We start from the raw sequence: 21,428 nt of genomic DNA, 5'->3' as shown, positions 1-21,428 counted from the left end.
AAAGCAAGCAGAAGAAAAGAAGATTACCTAGCGCCCAGGAAGCAGAGAATTATAGGGAACCCCTTGAGTGGATGGAGAAGGGCTAGGGTTGTCTTTTTGAACTGTGGAAGGACTTTTTGCGAAAAAGGCTGTCAGCCTCCAGCTGTGTGGATTCTAAAGACAAAAAAGGATTGAAAGAGACTGTAAAGGAACGAGAGGAAAAGAACTTTTTTTTTCAAAGAGAAAGGGAAAAGCTAGATTGTCTGACGAAATGGAGGCCGGCACCCCGAACCGCAGAGCTAAATGTATAATAGGTACACTAATAGTAGGAGTGATAATATTAATAGCTTTAGTGGTAACAATTTCTTATGTAAAGGGACATGAGGAAGAGGTAAAGGTAACTGATGCGAATTCTGTAGTAACACTTACACCCACTGTTGCAGGTGAGAAAAGGGAAAACACTCAAGAGAAAGCGTTATTGGCTGCAGAAGCCCGCAGGTTACATGTAGACGAGTCCCAAGGAGACTTTAGGTCAAATGCTTATGCTAAACTTTTGTATGAATACGTGGATGCCATGGAGGTTAAGGATTGCTACGTCTGCATGCAGTTGCCTGCGTCTGTAGATGAAGGAATTCGATATCATCACCTCCCTCTGACATATGGCATTACATGTAGCTTATTGCTTAGTATATTTTATGAGAGAGATAGTTTTGAATACTATTTCTCCAATTATGATTCTGTGTTGCCAGAAGTACCGAATTATAAGCAGATGAATAAATGGGATTACTGGAAGAGTGAAGACAGATTGGCCAAGTTCTTCATTCCTTGGATTACCTTAGATACTTCACATGCCCGTAGAAATAACCTGACATGTAAGGTGTCCGAAGTCGAGAAAAAGTTCATAGGGCAGGTGGATGATCGTTACAGGAGACAAAAGATTTTGAAAAAATCAGGACAAGGGAAATTAGATTGGACCGAGGAAGAGAAGTCACACAAGAGAAAGGGTAGTAGTGGTCCAATAGCTTTAGATAAAGCGCAGAAAGGAAAGTTATGTCTTCACCGAGCCAAAACGTATTATGAAAATGTATACGTGGGTGAAGTTGACTGTGAACATGCTTTTAATTTAGAGTACTACACTAAGGATTTCCTGAAGGGAATGCAAGTGATTCCAAATGTGTATTTTGTATGTGGAAGAAATGCTTACGTGAGACTACCTGACAACTGGTATGGATCATGTTACTTGGCAATTGTCTTCCCCAAAATATATCATGCACAAGACTTATTGATCATTGAGGGCCAGAGATCATCGAGGGGAAGGAGAGATTTAGGTGATGCAGAAATGGTTGGAGATGTCTTTGGAGCTATGTTCCCTCTTTTGGGAATAATCCTTAATGATGTTAAAATTAGACGACTGGCAACAGTTGTCGACAGGTTGTCTGCCAGCACTGCTCAGTCCTTAATGCTGGTAGAAGGAGAGATGCAATCGATAAGGGCTATGGTTCTTCAAAATCGGCTTGCATTAGATGTCTTATTAGCAAAAGAGGGCGGAGTCTGTAAGGCTTTGAAGGTTCAGGAATGTTGCACTTACATTCCAGACCTTTCAAAACCCCTTGAGAAAGTTATTAAGAACATAACTAATATACACAAAGAGATCGAAGACTTGAGTAGAGAAAAGTCTGGGAAAAGGTGGGCCACGGAATGAGTACAGTTGGAGGGTGGTTTTCCACCTTAGGCAAAAGCTTTATTTGGTATATCCTAAAGCCTATCATCATAATATTGATCTGTGGGATAGTATTGTGGGGATTGGTGAGGGTATTCAAATGGTACAGAGCAAGAAGGTCAGAAAGGGCCCAAAGAGAACAGTTGCAGAGATTGGCTGCCATACAAGATAATCAGTACAGGAGCCTGAGAGCTCTGGAAGCGCAGAGAATGCCAGCAATAACTGCAGTTTAAATGTTAGTGATGACCCCGAGAGGTCATCAAAGGGGGGAACTGAGAGAGCGCAAACTGATATAAATATATGAGTACATCATACTTACCTATAGAGAGCATAATTCATGAAGAGAAATGCCATGAGTGCTAATAGTATATGAAATTATATTCTAAATGTATAGCTAATATAGAGATTTAAGTAGAAGTGGAACTAATACAGAAATGTGTGACATTATATGATTTTATTAGACGTGATTATTTTGAATCTATGTCGTGTAGCTGTTAACATATAAGATGGTCTGTGGTAAAACGCAGAACGTGGTAGGCCTCAGGGCCAGAACTGGAGCTAAAAGGGAAGGTGTTTCTTTTCACGACACAGATTGTTTAACGTTTTTGGTCATTGCATTAATGGGCCATGATTTAGAGTAATGTTTTCTAAATAATAGAATAAGAGTTTTAACATGCTTTAATTAAATGAAGAAATTGAATGCTATAATCATAATGTGAAATATTGTAGGCCTGAAATGTTTTAGCATTGATTTACACGTACATGTCTGGGCTGAGAAATGTTGCAAGCCTTTTTAGAAGTCTATGAGAGTTGGGTTCTTGGCGGCAGATATCTGTCTGCAACAGGAAAGGGGGGATCCAATTATAAGTGAATGAATAGAGGTCTGTTCAGTAGACGGCCCAGACATGGAGGAGGGTTCTGGAATGTTTAAGGGGTATCAGCGGGCCGGAGAAGAGACTGAGAAGCAAGGTCAACTCTAACGTCTGAGGCCCAATACAAAGCATCATGGAAAAAGCCTGAAGTGGCACCACGTGAGAGGCGTTTCGCAAGGGGCGTCTCAAATGTTGTTGACTATTTTGTATTAGGGACAGCACCCCTGGGTGGAGTTAGAGCAGAGACCTGAGGACCCTTTAGAGAGCGGATGGGTAGGCAGTGAGGGGTCATGACTGGAGAACTTTAGGTTTTCACCAAGAGACTTAGAGTGGGTGACTTCCCTTGGGGGTCATTCATTGCTGACACCTTTGTTAGGTTGGGATTTGGTTAAGTAGGGATACCATCTAGAACAGGGTAGGGACGCCTAACCTGTGTTTGTTTTCCTCCAATCTAAATGAAGGAGCGATATGCGTCTATGCTTATAGCTTTGCTATTTTTAGAACTTGTGTTAGTGATTTCTGTTGCTCGTCTGAGGGCTTTTCGAGAGCACATGTATGTAATTGGACCTGTGTATCTCGTGAATCTCATTCTGAGATGCTTGTATTTGCAGCTCATTATATCTTTACAATAAACTTTTGAAACCTAGAAGTTGTCCGTGATCTTTGAGAGTAGAGTCCTTTCTTGGGTGAACTAATTTGCAGATAGGTGTACTGTTTCCTTCCAAGACAGGCAATAAAGGTTCAGTCGACCAGATCGAGGTTTGGATCAATAGATATAAGGTATCGATCAAAATCTCGCCCTTTCAACATCGATTGGCAGAAACTTCATTGCAGCAACAGGGAGATGTCAACAGGTTTCCGCTTCGATTGTTTGAGCTCGTCTCATGTGCCTCGAGTGTGCCCCAGGGTGCCCGTCGTGGATGAGTCCTGTTAAAAGTATGCCAGGGGCGGGATGTGTCCCTGGTGTTGACATGTGGCACAGAGGCGTGCAGTGGGAAGGTATGCCTAAAGTGCAGCAGTGTCCCTTGTAATACGCAACGTTATGCTCATGGTATAAAGGCGGCCATGCGCGTGGTCGGGATTTACCCAGGGTGCAGATGTGCCCACGGCACAGGCGTCAGTGCAATAGGTGTCCTGGTGAAAGAATGTAATGGTACAGAATTGCCGCTCGCACAGAGCTGTCAGTGCCTTGGCGTGATGGAGATATGCCCTGGCACACATGGGAATGTCCACAGATGTGCACGTGCTACAGATGTGTGTGTAAGCCATGTGTGTGTTTGATAAAGATCTGTTCATTGCACAGATGTACACATGCCATAGTTGTGCTCGTACACAAAGGTGCCCACTTTGCTGATAGATGCACGTGACTGCGGCAATGCCCATGCTTCTGATGTACCCATGCCATAGGCGTGTATGTTTTCTAAAGAGTTGCTGTGGGCACTATCACTGCTCTGTTAGAACCCACGTGCACGCACCGCGTCTCCGAAAAGTTCAGTTCAGTAAACACTTCACGGACACTAAGAGAGACGTGTGCACCTTAACGCCGCGCTGTATAAATGGATTTTAGTGCAGGTCTTCACCTCCTCTGCGCCCTGTGTGTGTGGGGGGGGGGGGGGGGGCATTGCGGCAGGCGGTGTATACACTGGTCACCCCAGAAGCTTGCTCCCTGGTGCCAGGCGCCGCTTCTTCAACAGTGGTGCGGACACCAGCTCTTGTCCACAGATTATGGATGAAGGCGCATGGGCCATTTTTGGAGGGAGGTTACCAGCATCACCCGAGTGAAGGCCCGGGCGTTCAGGTGGAGCAGCTCTGATAGTAATAGTGAAGAAGGCGGAGTGACGCGTGCTCGCCTCGTGCGTGTGGAATGAAGTTATGTGAGTCTGATCAGACTGGTCAGTGTGAGGGCCTGTTGTTTGGGTGTTTGTGCACCTGTTTTATGGTCTGATGGGCATGTTTTTAGTGTTGATGTCCCTGGTATTTCCACAAACGTTGCCTGCAGAAAACAAACGCACGCACTCTCTAATTCATTGCAAACATCTAACACATCTTGTTTAAACACGCACAAAACTGTATCGATTTGAAAACGCGGGTCACGTTTAGCTGTCTGATACGCTGCAGGGGAAACATTTGTTGATGTCTAGTCTGACCCTAGTGTTGTAATTGTAAAAATTGGGCTGCCGGAGGATTACATCGAATGAGTTGTGAAGGGAAGTTATTGAAAGTTTGAAATCTTCCGGCAGCTAAGTATCTGGGTTAGACCGGCGGAGTGCATTACTACCCATGCGCCGTCACAGCTCAGGGCTCATAGGTGTCCCTTGCAAGCATAAGTGAACTCTGGCAGAAACAAGAGGGCTATATCAAGCGCGTGGTAATGGTAGGGCCACACCCTGCTGGTGACCCTCAGCAGCACAGAAATGGCCCGTTTAAACTTGGAATGTTTGCATTTTTGGTGAAGTGAGGCTAAAGCGGGCGTCATAGAGTACCAGGGGTCGACTGGACAGGAAGTGCGGGGTGAGGAATGAAGTAAAGTATTTTAATGCTGAAGGAAGGCATTCTCGGCGGTTGGGGTCTGGCGTGCAATTCATGAATCATGAACCGTACATCGGTTGCTGCAAGACTCTTCTTGGTTAAATCTAGTCTGGAAGAGTCTAGAACCCACGCGCCGAGCGACCCTCTGCCGGGAAGCCACGAGGGTGGCAGCACGTGGAGAGATGTAAATTGGAGCCGGGGTGGGCGGGGAAGGGGTAGCGCGCTGTGTTCACCTTCTACCGCATTCACGAGCAAGAGGAGATGTAGTAGGGTGGGAGATATTACTACTCTGACATCCCTTGATGGCATGACTGTGTCATATTAGCTCAGATATTCTCTCTCTCTCTCTCTTCCCCATAGCTTTGAGTGCGTACCTCGGGACGCACTATGTGTAAGAGTGTTTTGACGTTTTTATGTCTTCATTCTGTTGGCATTCCACGTTCTTCCTTCTTTATTCCATGGCTCCCCCTTTGTCCCCCATTTTCCCCTTCATGTCTTCTTTCTGTACTTGTGCATCGTTATTTTCCCCCTGATTTATCTTCCACCTTCTCCCTTGCCTTTCATTAATTTCCTCGTCATGGCTCCGTGCATTCTCACCTCGTTCCTATCAGGAATCCCATTTTCCGTCGTCTCCACAATTCTTCTTCCATTTCCCTCATCCTTTCTTTCCCTTGTTCCTTTCACACTTCCCTCATTTCTCACTTCTTTCCTTTCTCATGTCTTTCCAACTTCCTTTGTCCACCTTTCCACTTCTGCCTGCACGTCCTTCTTTCTTCTGCTCCCCTTTCCTTCCTTCTACCCGACCCCCTCCATTTTTCTCCAGTTATTGCTCAATTTGCTGCATTTTTTGCTGTTTCTCTCCCTTTTTTCTGTTTCTGTTTTTTCCATTCACCGCTGTGCCCTCTACTCCCCCCTCATCACCCTTTCTCTTCGCTCTTTCATTACAGATTCCTTTGACCCATCCTTGCGCACTCCATCTTCAGTTTCTTCCCTCACTGTTTTCTCTCCCATCACTCCTCTGCCCCTTCCTAGTCCCCTTTTGAATCATTTCCATTCGCTCCCTCCTCCACCCTTCTGATAGATATAGTATGCTAGAAATCAAACAAAGTGCGACATTTGGCATCAATGGTTTTGTCATTTGCGAATTATTGATCAATGATGACGTTTTTAATTTCGAAAAAGCCGAAATACTTTTTCTGTGTTGATCAATTTCATTTTGGTGGAGGCAGGGCATGAATTGGACGTCCTTGCAGCGCAGATGGAAATTATTCTTGGGCCTTTTTTTAAAAAAAGTTACAGCTAACACTTAAGGTTAATGTGTTCTTGACCACAGCTGAAAAAGTCAATCACAGCGTTCAGACGGGTCGAGACTTTTACGTTATGTTTATAATATTAAGATTTCTTCCAAAACAAAAGTGCACTCACTTAGGATATCTTACAACTGGAGTAGACATTCAAAAGAAGTGTGTACGCAGATGTGCAATCAAAAAATGAGAAATAAAACAAAACAAACATGTGCACTCTTCACTCGAGATAGGTGAACAGAGGGAAAGGAGCAAACTGGCACATTTTGTGCATACACAAAACCATGAGTCATCGCTTGTGCTTAATTGTGTAATTTTGGGACAGTTTCATGAAGATTGGTGAATGAGTAAGTATGAGTAAGTGCATTCTTGTAGTACTCCTGGCAGATTCATGAGTTTCAGCAGTTAATCAGAAGAGCGTCTTCGGTCATATTATGGAAAGTGCTGGGGCAAATTGTTATTGCAAAAGAGGCTGAATGCGATTGTACTGCCTCTTCTGCAATAAAGATCATGCAGGCACTACATGTTTCCTATCACCATCCCTAGCAGGTGTTCCCTCATTTGCATAAGGGTGTGGCCCCAAACAAATTAGGCAACATTTTACCTCTGAGCTTCCACTGTATTATAGATGAGGGCAGAGCGAAAAGAGCTGCCAGGGGAGTGTTGGAAATTGAGATACTGGCAGAGTGAGGCAAAACCCACTTCAAGCAGCAACCACAATTCTTGTCAGGGAGAAACACAAGCAAATCCCAAATTAACCTCTACTTAACCCTCTAGTAGCTTGGCACAAAAGCAGCCAGGCTTCACTTGGAGGCAATAAGTAGAGTTTTTTATCCAGCTCTTCAAGCAGTGATAAAGTGAAAGCACAACACACGAAAAATCCCACTCCAATTTAGAAAAAGAGAGTAAAATGTGATAAATTATTTGAGACCAAAACAACAAAAATCCAATCAGTAGAACCTATTTGAGACCAGAGTCCAATCAGTAGAAATGGAGATATGTAATTTCAAAGATGTAAGGTAATTATAGCTAGGGGTGGGCAAGCTCGTGGAGTTGCACTATGTGGAATTCTGCAGTTTCAAAAATACTCAGTGGGATTCCGCAGATCTGTGCTCTGCTCGGCTTCACCACCAATTATGAGAGACATTTCCACATGCTAAAAATATATAATAACATAAAGAGCACTGTACCGTACAGACATCTTCCAGTCAGTCGGCCTCGAGACCGTTCTCGAACAAATTCTTCCCCTGCAGACGTGTTTGCTATGACAAAGTTGCCCTTATCGATAGTCCCCTGTGCTCCAGCTCATCCGATCCGGGCTAGTCCCTGCCCATGGGGCAGCTGTTCAGGGGTAGCTGGTGCCATTTCGGTCAGTGCGGGGAGTGGGTCCCGTGACAGTTACAAGAGCTACGACTGCAGCTCAAGCACTGGGAGTGAAACAGAATGCGCGGGGACAGGGAGTATGGCTCACGGGAATGACATCAATATAGACACTCAGAAAAGCCTGAGCAGCAGAGCGACTTAGCTAATAACTTGGGCATGCTCATCTGCATCTAGGGAGTGCAAGGAACTCCTTCAGAAAGGTGCACTATCATCACCGCTACACTAAAACATTCTAACCAACATTACTGGGATAGCTTGGTGGGTTATGTTATTAGGTGTTCTAGCTCATGCCATACTCTCCAGTCCCCACTTTCAGGTGCACACACCTCCTATGTCCAGATCAAAGAAGACATTGCAAACCTACACCCTTGCAGCCAGGCTGTAGACTCACCCAAAGAAAAATAGACACACTTCCCAACTGGGCCGCTGTGTTAAACACAACCAACCCGCACATTTGGAATAAGGGGGCATTTTGGTCTGCTTGATGCACACAAATAAGTGCAAAGAAAATGACACACTACAAAAATGGCAGAAAATAATGAGCATAGAGTGCATCTTTGCCATGAAATGCATCAAAAGGGAGTTCTTGAAATGGGATGTTTTAAATTAAAAACTAGGCGTGTGCCAATGCCAATAAACTCCGCTACGCAGCAGTGAGAGGCAGAGTTTTTGCCAAACTCTGCACTCAGAGAAGAGCGAGGAGTGAGAAAAACTTTGCAAGCTATGCCGGCAGAACAGAGTTCACCGCCCCCCCCTAATCATGGTGCTGAAAAGCCCAAAGCACGTCTTGTAGTTATCTGGTCCTACAGCACCATGTGAATGTCACAAGTGCAGGCCCACCACAATGGAGCATAGGCCGGATACAGGGGCCAAGTTAGACCTGCCAAAAGACTTACCTTCAAAAGTCCAGCACAAAGAGTTCCGTTCGAGGTGAAGGGGGCCATGAGGAGCAGGGAGAGCATCACAGATAGTAATCACTGTAGCACGAAGAACAGGTTGAACATCACAGATGGTCATCGTGTAGCACAAAGATCCTGTTAAGCATTGCAGATGGTTGTTGCTGGAGATTTGCATTGGCGATCACCGCAGGCTGTCGATGATGTAGTGTGAAGTACAGATCTCGCATTGCTTGGTGTCACCGTAGGTCGCTGTGGAATTGAAGAGTCGGGTACATTAGAGCATAGTGTTGGTGAATGGCATGTGCAGCATGATCTTGGCATGATAAGGCTTGATTGCATTTGTGAAAATCGTACAACTTCATGATTTCTCCTTTTCTTGGGGGAGACCTCAACTGATGCTAAACGAAATGCCCAGGACCTGAGGGGCACCTCCTGGGATTAGGAACAAACTCCAGCAGAGGCCACCGAGGTCCAGTTGCAGGTCAAGGCAACAAGTCAGGTGGGCAGAATCAGGAAGGCCACTGGAGCTTGTAATTTCCTTATAGCCCATAAGAGGAGGCAAGTCATCTGACCCTTAGAGTCACTTCAGCTTGGGATGAAGAGTGCAGATCCATCCCACCTCCTCAGCAAGTAGAGTAGCAAGTAACATGGTAGCAAATTAACAGGGAAACAGGGTAGCAATCCTGGCAGCAGAGCAGTCCTTCTGCTGTAGTATTCATCGGTCCTGAGGTGAACTGTGGGTCCATTATTTATACTTGGTGCCAGCTTTGAAGTAGGAGAAGGGTGTGGAGATTTCTACACCCATAGGTGCTTGGAATAACCCGCATGTCTGCCTGGCCCCAGCTTGTCTATGGACACAAATGACTGGTGTCAAGCCCTTTCTGAATGTGCTCAGGCAGAGACTTTGTGGTGTGCAAGTGTAGTAGGTAACATCTCCATTCCTTCATCAAGTCAGAGATGGCCCATCTTGCCAAAATATATTCTCCTTTGTCTCACTGTCTGGGAGAAATACACAAAGACCAACTGCCAGCTACACCTAGTCATGTGTCTCAGGATACAGAGTGCAGGCACCAAATAGATAGGACAAGAAAATGCCAACTTTCCAACGGTGGCATTTTCAGAATTGTGACTTAAAATCTGACTTAACCTTTAATGAAAGTTTTAAAGTACAATTCATTAGACACCAAACTCAGTATTCCTACTTGCTCCCAATTGAAGGTTAGCACCTATTCGAAGTAATAGGGTAACCCAATATTATCCCATGGGAGAAACACGCCTTTCGGTAGTGAAAACGAATTTAAGAGTTAGTCACTAACAGGGCATGTAAACGTTAAGAGTACATGTGCAATGTTTTAAATGCATTGCATCATGGGCTGAGTAGTGCCTACACCAGGGGTGACATATGCAGGGTCACCTAAATGTTGTGATCCACAGCTTTTTTGGCATAGTTATGGATTTGCAGCATTTGCCATACAATAAAAAAAATGTTTCTAGCTCAAACGGATCAAAAGTTACTAAAAACGTGGAGATGTGGGTTTGTGCACAGTGCAAAGGTTAATTGGTTTTCTTCCAGTTGCTTTTTCTGTATTTGTTTGTTAAATGAGCGCTAATGAGGTGAAATCAATAATAACCATGTGTTAAAAATACAAAAGAATATAGTAATTTTTATAAACAAAATGTGCCACATTATGATGCATAATTTGCCTTTTCTTGCTGGTTAATTTAGTTAGCCCTGCAGCAAATTTTGGTGCTCCCTTGCCACATAATTCCAGTGGCCCTGCTTATATGTATTAAACAAGAAGGTTTGGGCTGTTTATTTTGCCAGGTCGAATTGGCAATTAAAAACTGGACCCAAAGGCTTTAATGGTAAGCCTGAGACAAGATTAAAAGGGCCACTTAAGTGGGTGGCACTTCAGTGCTGCAGGCCCACTAGTAGCATTTAATATAAAATCCCTAGGTAGAGGTAATCGCACCACTTTACTAGGGACTTACAAATAAAATAAATGTTCCAGTTGGGTTTAAGCCAATTCTACCATGTTCAAAGGAAAGAGAACATGCATTTTAGCATTAGTTAGCAGTTGTAAAGTTTGCAGGTTCCTAAAAGCCAACAAAAACAGGTTCAGAAAAGAGGGGGGTGAGGGCAAAAATGTTGGGGCGACACTGCAGAAAGGGTCAAGTCCTACAGGGTGCAATCACTGTGCTTCAGTAAGAGGTGATACACAGTTAGTGTGTGCCCCCGAGGGTGATCCTTGAAAGGGGGCTCTCATAGACCCTCCAGGAACCCTACTATGGTGGGTGCAGTCACACATTGCACCCATTGCAGGGGAAACAATTTGCCCCTGTGAAAGGCAGGCTGCTTTGGCACCTGCAAAGGGAAAGATGGACCCGCTGTTTCAAGCAGACAGTTTGCCTTAAACTATAGCCTCCCCCACAGTTGGTGTGAGTTCATGGCTACCCTAGCACCGGTTCATTAATGGTAATTGGGTACACACTGACCAGGTCTTTGCCCAATGCACTGAATTAAAGTTGTATGGCACCACAGTTCAGAGCAGTGCACTCTGTACATAATACAGCCCTTGGTTTACTCATGGAATGCATGAGTAACACAAGAGTAAATCACAGCAAAAGGTTTGTGAATCGGATGCAATGTGTATATTGAGGGATAGGAGTCTGTGGCTACCAATCTTACAAGTGTGGTCTTTTATACCTTCTCACCCAAGAAGTCCATAAACTGTTAGCTCTCTTGCTTAATCAGCTGCCCCTGTTCAATTCTCTGAGCTCATCAGGAAAGATATCCACAGTCCCCACAACAGCACCCTCGGACCTGGACCTGCATGCCTCTCAACTAATTTACAGAACCTTACCCCTCCCACTCCTAAAAGAATGAGGGTCGAACTTGTGTCCAGTGAGATTGAGGAACTACTATTCTCTTACTCAACCACTCAAGAAATGGACAAGGTCCCTATGGCCCAAATTCAAGCCATTCTTTCCAACCCACACAGGGAACCCTCAAACAAACACAGATTCGTAAATAGCTACAACCTCAAGCAAGTGAAAATCGCCCAGACTCCTACATCACACATGCCCATAAGACTGAAATGTGCATTACTACGTTGTAAATCAGCTAACAAACATGCCTCAGATATCTTCGATCTCATACTAAACAATGAGCTAGATATTATCATCCTCACGGACACATGACTAAATACTTCCTCCACCCCCATTCGAGATCTCCTAGTGCCCCCTAGTCACGACATAATCCATCTTGACAGAAACATGAAACTGGGCAGTGGACTAGTTTGCATATACTGGAACACACTATCTGTCTCCCACATGGAGACCCACTCCTCACCTTTAGTTTAAATACCTTTGTCTCAACATATCTAGTAACCACATCTCGGTCTGCAAACTTCACACTTTATACCACCCTCCTGGCAATAACTTCCTTTTCACTGAACACCTAATGGAAATTATATTTTCAATGATGACCCATCACTATCCCAAATATACCTTGGTGATTTCAACCTTCACTGGTCCAAACCCAATGACCAAGCGGTGATCTGCCTTAACGCCTTCTTATCTGACCTGGACTTTATCCAATTCTGTAATTGGCCAACTCATAACAAAGGAGAGTTTCTGGACCTCATAATCTCAAAAGTCAATGTCATCACATTGGAGGACATTCCACCGTGTGATTGGTCCGACTATTACAGCATCTTCTTCTTTATCAACAGGGAGGTGATACGGAAAATGGCCCAAACAAAGAAAATTAAACAGTTGAAAAGAGACCTCAGAAATATTAACACGGACCATTTAGCTATCGACTGTAAAAATGCCTTGTCCTCCCAAACTGACGTGACTGATGTACATGATCTCACTAATTTCTATAACTCTACTATCTCTGGTATCATGGACTCAATAGCTACTCTACAGCAAAAAAATGCTCCGCCAAAATCTTAAACCATGGTTCAACAGCAACCTAAACTCTGAACGCCGCAACCTAAGGGCTGCTGAACATCTATGGAAAGCCAAACCCTCCATCTATCATCTAAAATTCCTTAGATCGGTTAGGAGTTCTTACAATTAAAAAATCAAGACGAGAAAGGCGATTACATCAGAGTCCAACTCACTCAAGCCTCAAATCGTCCCAAAAACCTTTTTGAAATTGTCAAACAGCAATCAGCTATAGCACCCAAGCATTTCGAATCAACAGTCACCTCACCCTCCTGCAATGATCTGGCTATCTTCTATTACGGAAAAAACAAAGTTCTTCAGTCGTGAGCTCGAATCTAAGAGGGCCCTACTTACACCATCTGCGAGTGCAACTGTTCCTGCCCTCTCGGAGAGTCTAAAGCCACATAGTTTTAGCATCAAGAGCATGGCCACCTGGAGCTCCTTTTCCCCCTCAGTGAAAACGACATCTACAAAACTTGGTTGAACATTAACCCCTCTAATCATTTCAGCAATCCTTTACCCTCGTCTTTCTTCAAAGAAATCAAGGGTGCCCTTATCCCCCTTTGGACAAAGATTGTCAACACCTCCCTATCTCAAGGTAAGATCCCAGAATGTTTAAAAGCAGCTCAGGTCTAACCCATTCTCAAAATACCTGATGCGGATAGATCTGACCTCGACAACTTTCGTCCCATCTCCAACATCCCTACTCGGGCCAAGCGCCTTGAAAAATGCATCCAATCGCAACTCTGCTCGCACATTGAGACTTTCAATCTTTTGGATCAACATCAATCGTGGGTTAGGAGCAGACATAGTACTGAATCCGCGCTCCTTCACATCATGGAAGACATCCTATAATTGTTAGACCATAACGAATCCTGCCTACTAATCCTCCTTGATCTTTCCTTTGCATTTGACGCGATTAATCACGATATCCTCTTAGCCATTCTGGAACACAGGATGGGCCTTTCAGGTCAGGACTGCAACGGTTTGCTTCCTTCCTTCACCATAGATCCCTAAGAGTTAAAGTGAACCATACGCTATCCCAAACATCCACAGTCTCTATGGGGGTCCAGTAAGGGTTGCCACTCTCTCCCATACTCTTCAATATTTTTCTGGAACCACTAGCGAGCGCTCTTTAATCCATGAACATTCTTTTTCATATGTACGTGGATGATACATAACTTTAACTGAAAATCAACTTTTATGAAGACCTCATCTCACTCAACTCCTCCCTGAGGATTACCCAAAACTGGCTAACTGAGAACCATCTCTTACTAAACACCACCAAAACTGAATTCTTTCTCATATCCGCTCCTAAATACCCCCCCAATATTGACCTCTGGATGAAGCACCTCACTACCTTCAACTGCTCCCCTATTATCATCGATTCAGCTAAATCTCTCGGAATCACCCTAGACGCACACCTGAACATGAACAAAACATTAGTATGATGTGTAAGGGCGCCAACTACAAAATGAGGCTTCTTAGAAATCTAAAACCATTACTCCCTCAAGAGTACCTCAAGATGGTGGTTTAAGTGCTTGTCCTGCCAAGACTAGACTATGGTAGCGCAACGTTATGTGGCCTCCCCAAACATACTTTGGCCCCGTGGAGGCTTCATTGAATGCAGCTGCCTGACTGATTACTGACCCAAAAAGAACTGAACACATCTCCCCAGTTCTAAGATCTCTAAAGTGGTTACACTATGAAGCAAGAATTCAACTAAAGATTGCCTGTCTAACGTACAAAGCTCTCCACTTCAAAACCCCTGGCTACTTGGCTCAAAAACTAGAATTATCGGGGGAGGCAGAGCATCCAGAAGTGAAAATGCTTTATTACTGAAACCTACTCTTTTCACAAAAAGAGAACAAGACTTCGAGACTTCTCAGGTTGGACACCGAAGATCTGGCACTCGCTCCCTCCGGAAATCAGCAGAAATCGTCACACAGCTGCTTTCAAACATGAAGTAAAAACACTCCTAATGGACAGGTTCCTGTCGTAAATAACCATTGGTCATTTGTTTTCTTCAAGCACTGTATTATCCAGGATTGTCTACCTTATTGTACCAAGAAATTATCGTGCACATCCTTGTACATTTTTATCATTTTATTATGTTATCCTCTACTACAGCAATGTTCCCTTTTACCTTGTTCTCCTCTCCTATTACTGTGAAGCGGTCTGATACCTCTCGGGTTCTTGTTCGCACTATCCAAAACTTTTAAAATAAATTAATTAATTAAATAAATGTCCTAGACGCACAAGGAAGGCACTGGCTTATATTTTTCAATCTCTTATACTATGGTCCTGCAGTCCAGTTGTTTATATTGTAACGCACGGCTGAGATTTCCGGGCCGTATTGCTTTATGAATGCTAATAAATGTTTTTCAAATAGGAAAACATATGCTTACTCTTATTGCATTTGTAGAACAAAAGTTCATGTCAGAATTTGCAAATTGAAATGATATTAATATTGTGTGCTTTATACAGAGTTACATACCTCACTTATGCTCTTTCCAAGCACTGTAGATGACCGCTCTCAGGCCCAAGTTATGATCCACGAATTAGTGGCCTATGGAATGATGGAAGGCTGCTTTAGCCTAGCCAAAATTGTAACCCATAATAACTAGCACACTTTATTTTGACAGTTGCATGTGTTGGGCTCACTGCATTTCTATCTCTAATTAGTAACCCTAACTCTGGGATGTTTCACTTCGGTCCACAATTGCTCATCCTTGGCAAACAGCCATGGCCGGTAGTAGGTGTAACTGCAGGGCGGTGACGTGGGGAGGGGGAGGGGCAGGGTCGGGGGGTAGTAATGTATGGATTACGGACTTTAACAGGTAAGTAAACATTTAAATAAATAAAACGAATTTCGTTGCGCGCACTGCATCACATTTGGTGATGCAGTGCACACAACGAAATTCGTTTTATTTATTTATAAAAATGCCCCACTGTGACATTTCAGAACATTTATGTGAAATTCTTCATAATGATTTTGAGCGTAAAACCGGCATTTGGCCCTACATTTTATCACGGATTGCGTCCTTACATCAATTTTAGATGCAAGGACACATTGCATGCTAAAACATATTGCAAAAACCACAAGCACTGCAACTAGTAGTTGCTCGCGGTCTAGTCTTTCATGTTGCTCCTGTGCACTAATTTTTTTGTTGTGAATGATGCATAATTACGTGATATGCCTTTTAGTGTAACTTCAGGAATTTCTTACAGCAAGAGTAATCTGAAATTACCAAAATGGAAATTTAACTCTAGCCTAATATTCGGGAAGTGTTGACCACATAATTGATTCCCATTTAGACGAATCACATGTGCACTCATTTCTGTTTAGATAAATCACATGTATACTTATTGGAGGTGCATATTTTGATAATTTTGCACTTCTGGACCAGCGCTGACCGCCACTAGGCCCTTGCGAAATTTGTATTCTGCCAGAGAGTAATCTTATGTATTTTCCTAAATTTTGCGTAGCACAAATTGTGCGAAATGTTTGTCCTTTCGGATAATGCAAAATTATGTCTTTTGCTGAATTTTTGCTCAAATCTCACTGCTTCAAGTAGAAAACAGTTCGCGAGAGACATATCTTCGAACAAGACATTCACTCCTTGAACCATTCTGCAGCCTGTGTCTCTCCTGACTTTTCGTTCCAAGGTACACCTCAACAGAGGCAAGTTTTACAAACAAAATGTATTACACATAATTTCGCAAAAAAGTATGCATGTTTTGCAAACAAAATCACAAATTTCGCTCACTAACACCCCTCAGGCAAGGTGTCATTCACATCAAAGCCAGCCACGAGTATTCCTATCCAATAATTCACTCTTGGGCTCCCTTACGGATGTTCTCACAAGGCCTGGAGTGGTCGAAGCACAGAAAAGGTCACCCATTGACAGGAAAGTTTTGATAATTGTAAGACTCTGCCAGAGAATCGAGCACGTGTCTCTCCAGTGCTCCCTTTGACATATGAAATCAAAGGTTACCGTCCTGGGCTTCAAGACCTTCTGAGGGGAACACACAAAAAGTGTCGATACTATCAATAAAAGCCGACGTTAATTACCACAAGTCAAGCGGTTTTCAGCAGCCTTGATGCTTCCAGAAAGTACGCACACGTTTGTTTACACACTAGTTAGAATGTATTGAGCTATGGGCTGAATACAAATGTGTAGACACGATTATTTCTCTAACCTGTGAGGCATGCTGAATTATAGTGTGTGAGGATAGGCAGGCCACGGCTGACGCAGTCGTATCGAGTAATTAATGCGCTGCGCGACAGGCACAGGTGTGTAACCTACAAATGGTTGCAGTCACAGGCCGAACGGGCGTCAGCGCTTGAATCCGTCTCTCACGCCCCCTGCCTAAGAGCCTCAAACTAAGGGTTTGCTAAACAAACTTACAAGCCAAGCCAAAAAAGGCAAGTTTCTAAAAAATAAAAAAAGACATGATTTGCAACATGGATCATTTTTATTCATTATTCATCATGAAAACCGTGGGTGCAAGTAGTCTATGTGAGAAAACAATGAGACACACGCAGAAAGTAAGCAATCTTTTAAATCATTGTTAACTAATTTGTTAACTGTTTTAAAAGCGATCTGTGGTCATTAGTCAAACATGATCGCTTAGTACACAACAATAATAAACGTAACGTTTTGTCATTAAGTCGAGGAATACGTGAAACAGCACAACGGTGCTTGGAGCCAGACAGGAAGCACACCGCATGGTAAAATCAAGATTGTAATCAAAAGCAAAGATGTCAGTTGAAAAACGTGCCAGGCCCACCGTTCTAACCCTGGCATTGGCCCACGTCTCTGGTGCTTTCCATTTTGTGAACCTGAACTTCTGGGCCGCTTTCCGGGAGGGTTTTGCGTGGTTAGTTCTCACAGGTGTGCTGGAAAAGGCTTGGTCTCAAGTTTTGACTGCACACGTGTACTGTCTGTGTGGTAGCACATTGTCAGATATATTGAGGCTAGGCCAATCTACTTCAGGGCCTGGAAACCTTCCTAAATCATAAACCAAGAATATGAATGACAATTCTCTCTTCAAAGGATCTGGAGCACACAGACAAACCCTGAGCTATAGGTACGTAGAGTATAGTTCCAGTGCTTTATTGGAAAAAAATCATAATTGGTGGAGCCCAAAGGTCTTCTTAGGGCCCCACTGCCAAAAGTTGGGGCTGCCCAATACCTTGTTATTACTCTTCATGTCTCTTTCTTCCACCACCCTACACTTCCAGCTCTTTACAGGGGCGTAACAAAGGCCCCCGCAGTGTGGTGAGGGAGGCACGCTTACTCGTACTGGAGGCGGCCCCTACTGATATGAGTGTGAGGGGCCCCTTCAGCATATCTTTCAGGTTTTGTTAGGCCACTGTCCCTTTAGTCTAAATCCTGCAGGCTGTTTTAGTTCCATGATTTCTCACTGTGTCACGGCGGTCCCATCCTTCTCCCCCTCCTTCTTTCCATATTTTCTGCCTTACACTGTTTTGCTCTGTGTTAGAGTCTGATGATGAACAATAAGCCCCATTCTCCAAAAATGATTGCCAGTGCCCACCAACTGCAACTGTCTTAACAAATTAAGCACAGCCCAATTCACAAAGACTTTGTTGTGAATACGTGTCAATTGATCTTGTAGCACTTTCGACTTACTCCTGATTTCCGACAGTAAAATTCAGGCAAAGGCTAGTAGTACTACAGGAGTAAGTCACATCAAAATCTTGGCAAATCACGGCATCTGAGCATTAGAAAAAGTAGTAAATCTACACCTCCGATGTTCCTGTCCTTCAAAGGTTTAGATAAGCAAATGTTTGGACATTTCAAATCGTTTCCAGTTAATTCCAGGGAATCGGTCTCAGCCGCAGTTTTCCAGGCACAACAATAAAAACGTTTTGAAAATTATTTTTTCTCAATCAACATGTTTTTTTCACTTAAGAAAAAAAAGCATGTTTAAATCCAGTTGCTGCCATTTGTCTTGTTTTCCTGCACAAGGTATTTTTCCAGTGGAGAACAACTTTGTCCCAACCGCCAACAATGTTGGGGGTATTCTGTTTCCTTTTTAACCATAAATAGGGATTTACCCCTCTCCTTGTCATGAGTTGTACAAGATGGTAGGGCTCGCAAGGAGTTTGTGAATTTTCAGAACTGTGTTTATTTGTGAATGTTCATAAAAATGCAGGGCACTCCCGCTCTATTAAGCACCTTCTCCTTCCTTATAAAGAGATTTACTCTCACCAAATCCTCGATTCTTTTACAAGTGCAAAAATGACTTTTGCGAAGTGCAAGTCTTTTATTTTCGTAAATTAGATATTTCTCATCGATAATATATTTTTCACCAATAGCTTTGTGAATGAGATCTAAAGAAGGAAAACCACAGAGACTGAGGAAAGCAAGCTAAATAATATTTAAAAGGTGACATTTAACACCACATCAACAACATCAGGCAACATATTTAGGAAATATGCCAAGATCCCTGCCACAGGCTTGATTTAGTTCACCCAGAGAAGTTACTGGCAGTGGGACAACCGTAACTTGGTGGAAGAGTATTAATGGGGATTACAGGTAGAACTACTTGGAGATTAATGAGGAACTTGTTTTTCCAGGCCAAATTCCACACAGTAATTCCTCATTTTTCTTAGTGCTTTCCCAATGAGATTCAGGCTGTTTTTAACAGCAGGAGTTCCAGTGAGAATAATACCAGGCCTGTGGATTTACCGGCAGACCTTTTCATTTCTAAAGGGTCTAAAAACTCCATTGCAGGCCCCATAAAGAATTCTTTGGACCTGGTCATCTGTACCTATAGCTGGTGTTAATAATACTTTTTATAGAGTTTATGCATGACAGAAATGTAGTACAAAGTATTATATAAAAATACAGGCAGCCAATTCACAATCGTTTGTAAGATTATGTAAAAGAGTCCTCATGTAATACTCTTTCACATACTGTTACATCAGTTTGTGAATTGCCTCTATCTCATCTGAAATGGAAGTGTTAACTTACTGCCTGTTATGCCGACTGGCATGTAGTGCAGCACTGAGCAACCTCAACTTCTGTCTGTCTTGGGCAACTTTCTTTGCGGTGCCCCAGCTGTGGTTCAGGGTCTTCATTTCTATTTCCACAGTTCACTCCACAATGTTATTTGGCCTGCCTCACTTCTATTTGCCTTCTGGAGTTCAGGGGAGAGCTTTTCTTGTGATGGAGTCTTGTTCTCATCTGATGGTGTGCCCTATACATCAGGGCCGGACTGAGAACCAAAACCGGCCCTGGCAAAGTGCTCAGTTGGCCCCACCGACACCCCCCAGGGGGGTTGTGGGTGCGACCGCGCTCGTTGCCAGAGCCAGTTTTCAACCGATTTTGTTACAGGGACGTTTTTGCAGCAAGGCTGCAAAAACGGCCCTGTAACAAAAACGATCCCCAGAGGCCCAAAACCGGCCCCCACCCTTGCGGCACACCGGGGGATTGCCCGGTGCCCGCAATGGCCAGTCCGGGCCTGCTATACATCCCCATTCTTCTCTTATAATGAATGATGGTGTACATGCTCTCTTACTTGCATCTGGTTAGCAGTTCCTGGTTGGAGATAGTTTGTGACCAGAAAATGCACAAAAATGTCCTTATGTTATTGGTGTGAAAGGCTGGCAGTATGCTGATGTCGTTTTTCATCATCTACCAGAATTCTGATTCACATAAAATGAAGATAAAATGGAAATGTTGAAAGAATATTCATATCCATTTAGTTGAAATAGAAAGGAACATATCCTGCATGCAATTTTCCTAATGCTCAGTTAGATGTTTTGTGGATAGTTCACAAAGGCATGTGAGAATACCTAAAGAAAGTACTTCTGCATTACTACTTCCTGAACGACTAAATTCTTTTTGCTTTTGCAAAGTTGCCTCAAGTTACTTTTATTATCAGAATTCTTCTTACACCTTCAAGTGGAGGTTCTGATTCCCTTAAACTGGTGGCCGGAGAAATAGCCTGCAATATGCAAAACAACCATAATGACATGGTGAGTAGAAAATGTGAATGTGTACCATTATTCAATAAACATGATCATGAGAAATACAGAAAGGTGAATGTGTTGCTGCCACTGATTTTGAATGACTGAGTCTACATCAGGAATGTCTCTATTACTGACTGTAAGAAAATTAAGCACTTTCCACAAATTCTTACAACCTACTTTTCATATATTTTTGCTACAACCCAAATCACAGTGCAAACATTTTTCTGCCACTTACGAGGAACATCCAGTGATACACTGAGATGCTGGGAAGCTGCTGAAGGGTAGAAAAGGCATGATTCGGCCTTCAGGGCGGATTCTTACACACACTGGCATATGTTTCTAGAACCCACATCGATGATGAAAGTACTTAGACCAGAGAAGTGACAATTTTTTAAAACGCTCAGGACTGCTATTATAACAACCATTTTCCATAATACGCAATTCTACTATGTGACAAAGAACCAAAGCAATCCAGAAGGCTGGGCATGGTCCAGTGGTCCTCCTGTGGCACTGGTCAACTGTTGTTGCCATAGTTGGTGTCCACCTATGTCCCTGGTAGATGCTTGAGGTCAGAAGGTCAATGTATCCTCGGAGTCTGGCATTTTAAAGGGTCGTGTGGCAGTGGCGGGTCCTCTGCTAAGGTCGAGGAGCATCACTCCACTGCTTTTTAGCTGTGAAATAAAGGCAAAATAAAATGATAATAACTCAACTTTATTATTATCTGATTTGCTATTGCTGCAGTTGTTTTGCAGGGCGAGGCAGGGATGCTGCGTTGACAGGAGC

The 21,428-nt window shown here is 43.4% G+C and overlaps 1 protein-coding gene across 1 annotated transcript in view; it reads left to right on the top strand.

The window, feature by feature from the left end:
• LOC144752597 (uncharacterized) overlaps window positions 1–21,428 on the top strand; it is a 42,470-nt gene that overhangs the window by 11,609 nt on the left and 9,433 nt on the right. The gene's annotated exons all lie outside the window — the stretch shown is intronic.

Source organism: Lissotriton helveticus, chromosome 5_1, assembly GCF_964261635.1.
Source record: "Lissotriton helveticus chromosome 5_1, aLisHel1.1, whole genome shotgun sequence".
In the NCBI taxonomy this organism is placed as follows: Eukaryota; Metazoa; Chordata; class Amphibia; order Caudata; family Salamandridae; genus Lissotriton; species Lissotriton helveticus.
The sequence above is the reverse complement of the archived record's forward strand: the minus strand, read 5'-3'. Positions and strand labels throughout refer to the sequence as shown.